This window comes from Lolium perenne, chromosome 4 (genome assembly GCF_019359855.2).
Source record: "Lolium perenne isolate Kyuss_39 chromosome 4, Kyuss_2.0, whole genome shotgun sequence".
In the NCBI taxonomy this organism is placed as follows: Eukaryota; Viridiplantae; Streptophyta; class Magnoliopsida; order Poales; family Poaceae; genus Lolium; species Lolium perenne.
Genome location: NC_067247.2, coordinates 319,511,749 through 319,522,355, shown reverse-complemented (window position 1 = coordinate 319,522,355; position 10,607 = coordinate 319,511,749). Strand labels below are relative to the sequence as shown.

Below are 10,607 nucleotides of genomic sequence, written 5' to 3'. Positions count from 1 at the left end.
GAGATCAAGAAAGAGGGCGGATGGTTGCGGCGACCGGAGGCGCTGGGCGCGGCCGGAGACGGGCCGACGCGCGGGCGGATCCGCCGCGGTGACGACCGGAGGCGCGGCGACCGGAGCGCGGCGCGGCGAGACGGGCGGCGGCGGCGGATCCGCGGCGGCGACAACCGGAGGCGACGAGGACCAAAATCCAGGTCGGTGCATCTTCCCCTCGCTTTTCTCTCGCCACAAAGGGCGTGCTGCTGGCGGGCGTGCAGGGCGAGCTGTGGCGCCTGAGCGACGGCGCTGGGAAGGTGGCCGGCATGATCGGGTGGCTGCCGGAGAAGGCCGTCACGTTCGTGGACAACCACGACACCGGGTCGACGCAGGGGCTGTGGCCGTTCCTGGCCGACAAGGTCATGCAGGGCTACGCCTACATCCTCACACACCCAGGGGCTCCCCTGCATCGTAAGCATCATCTCTCCCTTTACATAAGGCTCTCTCAATGCAGTTCTACCACCACATGTTTTCTCATATTTGTTTATGCAGATTTGGTTTCTTTACACCTACAAGGTGTTTGATGAAATTTCAAGGAGGCTAGGGAGGATTGATCTATGTAGGCCATGTGATTTGGTTTCTCTACGCCTGCAAGGTCTTCAAAAGTATTAGTTACAGTCAACCATGATGTGTGACTGCTATTGGGAATTAGTTTTGCCTATAGCAAGGATAACATAATATAAGCTTGAAGTTAGTTATGTCATGCAGATGTATATTGCTTACTCCACTTCTTCTAACATGATTGATGTGTTTTTGTTGAAGGCCATAAGCTTGCTTTTGAGTATGTTGTTCAGTTCCGGAGCTATAGGATTTCTTGAAAAAAACACTATTCAGATTATTGTGCATGTGTGATGGAGTTAATGAAAAAGGCAGCCTTGCAGTGTAGTTGACCGTTTCACTGCTGAAATTAGTCTTGAACATAATGATGGAGGTCTTTGAACTGAAATTCTGTTAAGCTGTTTTCACATGTCTATGTTTTAAGATAGCTGCATAAATGTTATTGTGTGCTGGTAAATTTTCTTTAGGTGAAAATAACAGGCTAAGAAAATTCTGTTATTGAATATATTCCTAAATGCATCGTGCGCTCCTTTGCTTTATTTTCATTCTCCCTTGAAGGCCTGCACTACTTGCTTATTTAACTGTTATTTTGGTGATAGAGAATGATGCCCTGCCTCTCTTACTCGAGTTTTGAGATTTACGTTTAATCTCTTCTATAACTCTTTCCTCCTATTTCACCCTGACCGTCAGATGCGATTGTTTCTTTTTCACCTGCTGGTTGTCTAGATGGGCCAGTGACTTAATTGACTGCTGCTACTGTATTTTACAATTGAAATTCCTTTTTCTAGCTCTAATTGCCTGCTCCTGCTGGATTTAATGTGTTACATGTCTTAGTTCTTGATGTATATGTATGGTTTCTTGCCTGGCCTCAGAAGATCCACTTACAAGGTGGTTTCCTACTTTTTATTCAAATCACACTGTTGTTGATTTTCTTGACATATCTTATTATTCTTGCCTTCCATAAGTGCATCCATCGTGTTAAATTTAAGACATTCCTTTCTTCCCCACTTTCATGTTAGTTACTTCTTTTTACACAATATCTATGCCAGTTTGACTTATGAATAATCACATCAGTTCTTTGGATCTGGTGGACTTGAATAATTAGCTCTCACCTTTAGATTGAGAATATCCAGTATAGAGGATTAGTTTCATGGTTTCAAAATCTGAGATTGACGGATCTGCTCTTAATATTAATGCTTAGATGCACCAGTGAATTCAGTTTCTTTCCGTGCTCTTAATATTCAGGTGTTTAGCTATGAAAGATGATGATTATGGAGCTATTTCCTTTCTACACTTCCTGTCTTGTTTACTTGGAGCTGTTTTACCATCTTTTGGATCTATTTCTGATGCCTACCTCGCGTTGTGTTTATGTTTGACTTTACCCACCCTTATTATTTGTCGTGCCTACTCTAGAGCCCGTTGCAGCACCAAATCTCTTTTGTGGAAAAAGTGCAGAAGTGATACTGAATTTGCCTTTCTACTATAACGTTTTACATGTTTCTGGTTATATCATTTCGGCAACACTGATAGGATTGTCACGTAAATACTTCCAGGTTTAGTACGTAGAGGCTGAACATGTACTAAATATGCTTTTAGCACTAAGCTGTTGTTGATTGTCACCTTACTCAGTTTTCTAGAAATTGCCTGCAGGAAGGAACAATATGTGATGCTGATCTTGTGATTAGTGTTGCTGGTGATGTCATACTTGCATGGGCTAACCATTTGTTCGATAACTTGATTCCCATTGTAAGGTGTTAAGTCTGGATCGTATTTGTTCTGATGAGGTCAGTTTTTTGGATAACTGACAATAATCCTCTATCAGCTTACCATGAATCATCCTCTGTTTGTGAAAAAGTTGGTTTCCAGTGCATGTATTATGTATATACTTGTATGGCTAAGATTCTGTTTGTACTGGAAATATTGCAGGGTGTGGTGCGGTTTTCAGAGTTCCAATCCTGAGGATTTCGTACCAGTAATATTGCAGTGTGGTCCAGAGCAAAGGTTGAATGGAGTGCTGAGGACTTTTGGAGGGTGGCCAGTAGGATGAGTTGGATCTGTTCTTCGTAGCAAAGGTGATGTCGTTGCAGATAGGTACCTGAAGTAAGCACTTCTACATTTGGTCATTTATTTTTCTGTATATCTGATTTCTCTTGTTGGTTGTAGTGATGTCAAAGCAAGTATGAAGTTGTACATGTAGTTGTCTGCTTCCAAACTGTACCTAGCAAGTTATGTATAGTTCCTTATTCCCTGTATGCTGCTAAAAACGAAATAAAAAATAGCATTACTGTCTAGCAAAAATTCTTTGCTGCATATATGATGATTTTGAAGTGCTGACAGTGTATTTGAGGTGCCACTTTCTCAATTAGATTTAGCGTTAAAACAATAAAACTCCGCCTTCATATATGAAGCTTTTTCCTGTCTGCATCGTAAAGAACCTAATTTTACATGGTATTAACAATGTATTTGGCTCATATGCGCAAAGTACAGACATAGATTAAGTTCATGTAACTGTTATTACATTTGATATTAAATAATAATAATTAGTATGTTACATATACATTTAAAGTACTAGCATTCAGAGTCAGAGTTAATGTATAATATGAGCCTGAATTAGATATGCTCATCCTTCCCAATCTAGGCAAGCCATTATCTTTTGTCAGCTGAAACTTTGATATCCTTTTGCAGGCAAAGCATGCAATAGCTCGTTTATCCCTGTTTACCTTGGCACCGGATTGATGGACCTCTATATACGCATGGAAATAAATAAGTATGTATTCTACGGATAATATTTGTGTTGTATGCATCTCAAATTGGCCTGGGATGGCAATGCGAGGTGAATGATTTTTGTTCTTTTTGCCAAGCGTTTTAGGTTGATCATTCTGATTATCATTAGCTGGTCATTTACTCATTTATGCTTAAAACTGCTTTGTTGTGGAACTGTAGTACTTTACCTAAGTGGTAAACCATGGAGTGCTATTTTTACAATTACAGTTTACAATATGTAACATGACCGGGTGCCTATGTACAAAGTTGTATGATTAAATTTTCCTCTTGCAGGTTGAACTCTCTCGTTATCTACCTCGCCTTTCTAAACTTGTTTTGCTGCTAGCTTGAGGTAAATCTTCTCCCGCTTCTGTTGTATATGCCTTTTTATTCAAACTATTTGTCACTCCGCGGGGTTCTGATTCGTGTGTAACAATTGCTTCAATCTCGGTGAAGATTATTTTGTGTTGTAGATTGGTTTTATTATGCTTAGCTGCAGGTGAGTGGTGAATTCAGTTTTCTGTAAATAGCTTTTAGCAATCTGACATGGCTTTGAAGTTTATGGTAAACAAACAACATTCGTGCAAACCTGATGATAGGAGCACACATATTTCTATGACAACTAATCAATACAGTATAGCAGAGTAGTCTATTGAAAAAAAGGGTGCAGGCATAAGAAGAACTTTGTCTAACGGGTCTCTTTTTGCTAGCCAATATTGCTTCTTCTGAAATTTAGTCTTTATCTTTATAATGTATAATATGAGCCTTAATATTCTCTAATATGAGTGTGTCCTCTGTGTTGCTAATATGAGATTGTCCTCTATTGCACAGAGTATAACAGTGGATAATCACCATTAGCACAATGGGACAAGAACTCATGATGAAGCCGACATAATTCGCTAGGATAATCACCATTTGAAAAAAAGGGTGTATGCATAAGAAGAATCAGATTAGCAACAGTACCTTAGTTAGGCATGGAGGTTCTGCTCGACAAGCTCTTTGTGCCCAAGCTCGAAAGTGTTTTCTATTGCAACCAGGTGATGTTTTGTAACCTGCCAATATCCGCTCCTAAATTGTCGCTTCTTGTTAGGTATTTAGAAGTGTTAGTTATTGTTGTCCTCAGTTAGCACGTACAAAACTATGGATGTTTACTGAAGTTTGGTGATATTTTGATGCTTTGGATAGGAAACGGTGCTTCATTTATGGGTTAATGTTTTACATTCCATTAAAAGATACCGTGAGGTTTCCTTATTCAAGCTTTTTATGAAAGCTTTGCTTTTGAAGATATTGAACTTGGCTCAGGTTTACTTTCAAATTTCTAAAAGGTGTTGTGGTTTTTAGCAAAGATTTTTTTCTCTCTTATTATAAATAGACGGATTTTCCTTTTAAAAGAATGCATAGCTTTTCTATCATTCTATTTGTTTCTGAATCTGAATCATTTAAATAATATCGATAATCACACTGAATTTTCCTGGCAATCGAAGTTATCTTTCATGTGCCAACTTTAGGATGCATGCATGTGTAATTTTATTGTACTGCTATTTCTCTTGCTGCCACTTGTGTGTGATTTCTCTGATGTTGCATTGTGTGCTGCTGATAGATTCAGTAGAGAGTAATTATAGAAGTATTATCAAGTGTCGTTATCTTATGGGCTTTGTTGTGTTTTGCCAAGTCTCTCCTATTCATGTGTTGTTTGCTCCCAGGTCCGTGTTCTTTGCCATAGCTGCCTCACTTAAAACAGCAATTGTCACTCAACAGCAAGTCTCCACAACCGTAGAAAGGGTTATTTCTTTATCCATTTTCTCTTTTACTTGTTACAGACATCTTTATTCTAAGTCAATCCTTGCACTGGTCTGGGTAGTATCGTTAATATCATATTAATCTGTAATCCACGTAGTATTGCCAGGTTGCTCAGAGTCTACTAGAACACATCTCAATTGGAACCACTGAGATTGATTTATGTAAGGAGTATGTTTTCTGCAAGATGTTGGCTTAGTACACAAAGCTGCGTGATGCTGAGCACAACCAGATTCCATAGAATATACTTTCTTTTTTAAAGAGATATGCAAGTGGGTACCGTTTCTTTGCAAAATATACACGAAGGCAGTCCAATGCTTGTTTACAAGTGTGTACTGCTTCTTTGCAAAATATACATGAAGGCAGTCCAATGCTTGTTTAAGTGGTGGTTTAATCTGCAGCTGCATATTTGATTTTGAGGTCTGGTCACCACTTTCTTTTATCGAAGTAGCATAGCATTTGTACTACCGAGAGACATACACAGAGTGAATGAGCAATGGCCGTGCAAAAGATATACCACTTTCGTGAGTGAGGAGAAACATTTACATTGTAAGACTGGCGAGTAGTTATTCATTCTTCTTTGACATGAGATAGAAAAATAAACCATCAATAGTGTTTTCTTGGCATTCAGTTTCTATACAGCTTTCAATACGCATGGATTTGACAAATTGGGTGATAAATGAAAATTACGCGAGACATACCTTCAATAACCATAGTTCTTAGGAGTGAACTTTCTGAGACACGTATCAAAGCAGTTTGACGTACTTACATTCTGCAAGAAACAACATTGATCTCTCTTGCATTCCTAGCCATGTTCCTAATTCTGATAGTCCCGTAATTAAGTAATTGTTTTTTTTGCTCGTCTGCATATGGTCAAAACATCTGTCCAATGTGCAAAGGTTCTAAGGCCAAGTAGCACGTTTGCTCCCTTCCAGATGCTAATTGGTGTTGCTTTGCCTCCGATATAATGTGGAATTGTGTGAATGACTAATGCGTGGTAATCAAGATGTACTAACAAGGACCAACCAATGGTTGAGAGGTTCAACTATTGCTCGGAAGTTTGATACACGACAACAAGATTAATGCAATTATCATGTGCACTGTGTACAAATTACAGATCCTATTTTGTGATGCAGAGATAGTTACTGAAAAAATCAAGTATTAAATTCGGTATTGATTTGTGCTTTAGTTGGAGAGTTAGTTGTGGAAACCACTTTCTCTTCATGCCAATATTTATATTAGTTTAAACCAGTAGTTAATTTGATCGTTGACAAATCTGCTCTATGAGAACATGGTAGGCATTACAGCAGTTGACCATTCTGCTATTTTGCAGGGGCAGCAGGGCTCACGATGCAAGTATTCAATTCTGTATATGGATAAGGTTAGCTCTTCTGTCATGTGCTTTTACTAAGATTCCAATGCTGAAATCAAGATATTGATGTTGTACATCAGGGTTACATCATTTATATGACAATTTCTTGGATGCATGATACTGCAATGGCATTAGTTGATTCAAAATTACAAATAATTTTCAGTTATCATAGAAGCTGAAGATAGAGATATACAATAGTATTACATCTAGCAATTATACTCTTATCAATGTCTCACACTAATCGTAGAAGAAATGGTTATCAAGTTACACTCCAGTTAATCCAACATCCATGGTAGCCATATGCAGCCTTGGGATTAGGTGGTCTACAGGCACCCTCTGTGTTTTACCCTTGACCATGTCCCTGTTTTGCTCAAAGAAAGCGGAAGCTATTTTCCAGTCCACCTTGTCCTCTCCACCTTCTTGAGGATAACAAAAACACCATGCAGTATTTGGCATAAACAAAGTGACATTTTTATAGCATTGGGGGAGTACATAAAAAGTGTTCCTCCATTCTAAAGAATCTACAACTTGCCAACTGTGAAACTGATCCCAAATAAAGGCATGGCAGTTGCCTTTGATGATTAATGATGCATTTGGAGCAATGATATGCTCTCATCCGCTCCTTTAAAAAGGTCGTTAATATTGTGGCACCTCGCCAAACCGTACTAATTACTCACTTGCTTCTGTTTTCCTCTTTGTAGGCCGCACCACAAAAGATTCACTTTGAGGGTGGAGAAGGGTGAACTGTTGATCCATACATTGTCCCCAAAGTTATTTACTGGCTGCAATTTTATTTTGTAGTTATATTTGCAAATTTTTGTGGCGGGCAACATATGAGAGGCTGCTGACAACAAGAATCAAGTTGGTCCATGTTTTATTTAAATGCATTTGACACTGTTGTCATACTAAGAACAAAATCATTTTTCATGACATAGTTGTCATGCAAACGTCCTCGGTGGTGGTAAATAAGCTGTGGAGCAGTTTTGATTGATCTGGGTATTTCTATGCTCATTGTATTATTGGAACTGAATTGTGTGGGGGCATTGTTGATGCATTTTGAAAGCGCGTATATGTTTTCTTAAACTGGGTACATGTCATCATAAATCTGTAGCACAGCATCAGTGCTTTTGATAAGGCATTAACTTCTCCTGCCTTTTCCATAGGAATGTAGTAATTTGTGCCTGAGGGACATATTTCTGGTGTCGCTTGAGGTGAGTAGAATTTTTCTAGAATGAATTATGGTATCCGATATAGCAGGTAAACTCATATGGCCTAAATTCTGGCAAGATTTCGCAACCTCCGCTGGCTTAGTTCGAGGGCTTCAACTATTTCAATAAAGCTTCAACCTGATCTGATCACTTGACCATTTTGTGCAATATTGTTGCGGACAACGTACATATGAAGTATAGGACTTAGATTTTGTAATATACACTTACAATAAATTTAGTATGATGGTTACAATAGTAGCTCGCTTTTACCTTTGTGCCAGGGTGCAACGGGTTCCGAATTGTTGTACAACTAACCAAAATTCAATTGAGAATCGCTTGCTGCAGCGGGGGCAGTTTGAGTAGCCAAAGGAGGGTGGAGGGCCTCTCGAGGACATTTTCTCCAATGCATGCCGTCGGGTGGGAGCTTGGCCTGGATGGCCAGCCAACCCAGCTGCCTCCCTTCACCATAACGGCAACAACGGGAGGGGCAGAGCTCCACTGCGAGCCTCCGATACTAAAGCAACTAAATTACGTGCTAATTGTTAATACTAAAACAAGCTAAAACTTATGGTTTAAATTTTGATTTGACTCTCGCATTTGCGCGATAGCGCAACGGGTCATCTAGTTTAATAGTAAAGATGGGTGGAAGCCATACCTACAAAAAGTGCTGATGGTGAGACCTCTTTAAGAATGCTTTTGGATATTATTTTTCCTAGATTTGGAGTTCCTAGATATCTTATGACCGATGGAGGTTCTCATTTTATTCATGGTGGTTTTAGAAAAACTCTTGCTAAATATGGTATTAATCATAGAATTGCTTCTGCTTATCATCCTCAAACTAGTGGACAAGTAGAACTATCAAATAGAGAGATTAAATCTATCTTGCAAAAGACTGTTAATAAATCTAGAAAAAATTGGGCTAGTAAATTGAAGGAAGCACTATGGGCTTATAGAACTGCTTATAAAAATCCCATGGGTATGTCACCTTATAAAATGGTTTATGGAAAAGCTTGTCATTTACCTTTAGAACTAGAGCACAAAGCTTATTGGGCGGTAAGAGAACTAAATAAAGATCCTAAACTAGTCGGTAAGAAAAGATTGCTACAATTGAGTTCTCTAGATGAATGGAGAAGTGAAGCTTATGAAAATGCTAAACTCTTTAAAGAGAAAGTTAAGAAATGGCATGATAAAAGAATTATCAAAAGAGAATTTAATATTGGGGATAAAGTCCTATTGTCTTGGTCTCGTCTCAGATTCTTTGCAGAGAAATTACTCTCGAAATGGGAAGGACCATATGTCATTGAGGAGGTGTATCGTTCAGGAGCAATTAAAATTAGTTCTCTCCAAGGCGATGCCACACAAGTGGTGAATGGACAAAGACTCAAGCATTATATCTCAGGTGATTCTTATAATGAAGATGTTGATGTTATTCGAGTGGAATCACCGGAGGCTTTCATCAAAGGTCAAATTGATAGTCCGGCAGAGTTCGACTTTGAATAGGTAACAGTACTGGTAATAAAAAGTTCGCGTTTTACTTTCCGAACAATGTTTTTGCTATTTTTGGAAAATATGAAAAATTACGAGATCGAAACGGAGTGGAGGAGACGCACGAGGGCGTGCCCCCATAGGCCGGCGCGGGCCCCAGCCTGGCCGCGCCGCCCTATGAGGTGAGCCCCTCGTGGCCCCACTCCGACTCTGGTTCGACCTGGTACTTTCCTTATGTCGTAAAAATTCCTGCTATATAATCCCCCGGACCCCTAGAGGTCCGTATATCGTTTTCTCGACATGTTTTGTTTTGAGCTGTTTCTGCCAGGATCTATTTTCAATCTAGAAGCATCATGGTCTCCAACAACAAGGGCAAGGGGCTTTCAGATGAAGATATTCAAGATCCCGAGTGGAAAGAGGTGGACGAGAGCGTCAAGGAAGAAGATGAAGAAGAAGTGGAGGAAGACTCGCGTGCATACCCGCGTGCTACCATCGCAAGCATCGAGGTGGTGGAGAACCCTTTCAGTGCCAAGAGGAGCGCAAGAATTCGCACCAGAGGAAGGGTTCCACGTCACTACCTAGCTCCAAAGACATCTTCTCCAGGCACTTACCACCCCTTCCGCAATCTAATTTCAATAGTCAAATTGAAAGGATTCCCGAGGCAGCATTGCCTAGCAATTGGGATATAGATCGTTCTAACACTGCAGGAAGGATGAAGCCTGAAGCCGAAGAGTGGGGAAATAATTCCAAGAGTTGGGGCTCGCCATCGGACATACTTCTTAACCGCGTCGAGCACAATTCAGAGATGATTCGCAACCTCATGTACAAGATTGATGAGCTTCAGGAGCTTGTTGAGAAGCTTGTCAAGAATTCATCATCACCACCGCCGAAGGAGTAATTCATCATCGGTATCGGCATCCCCTTGGTTTGTTCCAAGCTTGGGGGAGTGCCGCGGTATCACATTATCACTATCTTTTACCTTTTTACTATCAAGTAGTGTCATATCATGAGTAGGGAAGTTATCATATAAGATGGGTTGCAGTGTGGAAGTATCTCTCCTTTAGTTGGTTTTCTATGTATCCCTTGGTGTGAGTTATCGTTATGGAATATTAATGAGAAGTCTTATCATTTACATATTGCACATCTTATTTTAGTTTGCAATCTATATTATATGATTGATCTTGTTATTAGTATTGGTATCACTTTGGGAGCATTGAATAAATCTATTTGGTTTTGGCAAACTTAGCATTGGTCAATAGCAACAACACTTTGAGATTTAAGTAGAAAAGAGAAATACATGTAGATATGTTGTTTCATTGTATTCCTTTCTTGTTAGCTCTTAGCTTATTATTCTGAAGTTAAAATTTTTTGTGCTTACAAGGAAGGTGCAT

At 39.7% G+C, this 10,607-nt stretch overlaps 1 long non-coding RNA gene across 4 annotated transcripts; it reads left to right on the top strand.

The window, feature by feature from the left end:
* Window positions 1-206: 206 nt before the first annotated feature.
* LOC127296313 (uncharacterized) lies at window positions 207-7,576 on the top strand. 4 transcript variants are annotated; one of them, XR_011743836.1, is made up of 9 exons: window positions 207-444; window positions 526-2,375; window positions 2,518-2,691; window positions 3,277-3,358; window positions 3,649-3,706; window positions 4,186-4,391; window positions 5,058-5,136; window positions 6,485-6,532; window positions 7,225-7,576. It is a non-coding gene; the product is annotated as an uncharacterized lncRNA (long non-coding RNA). The 4 variants fall into 4 exon arrangements; XR_007848452.2 differs by having other exon boundaries at window positions 3,277-3,424; XR_011743835.1 differs by having other exon boundaries at window positions 2,518-3,358.
* Window positions 7,577-10,607: the final 3,031 nt, after the last annotated feature.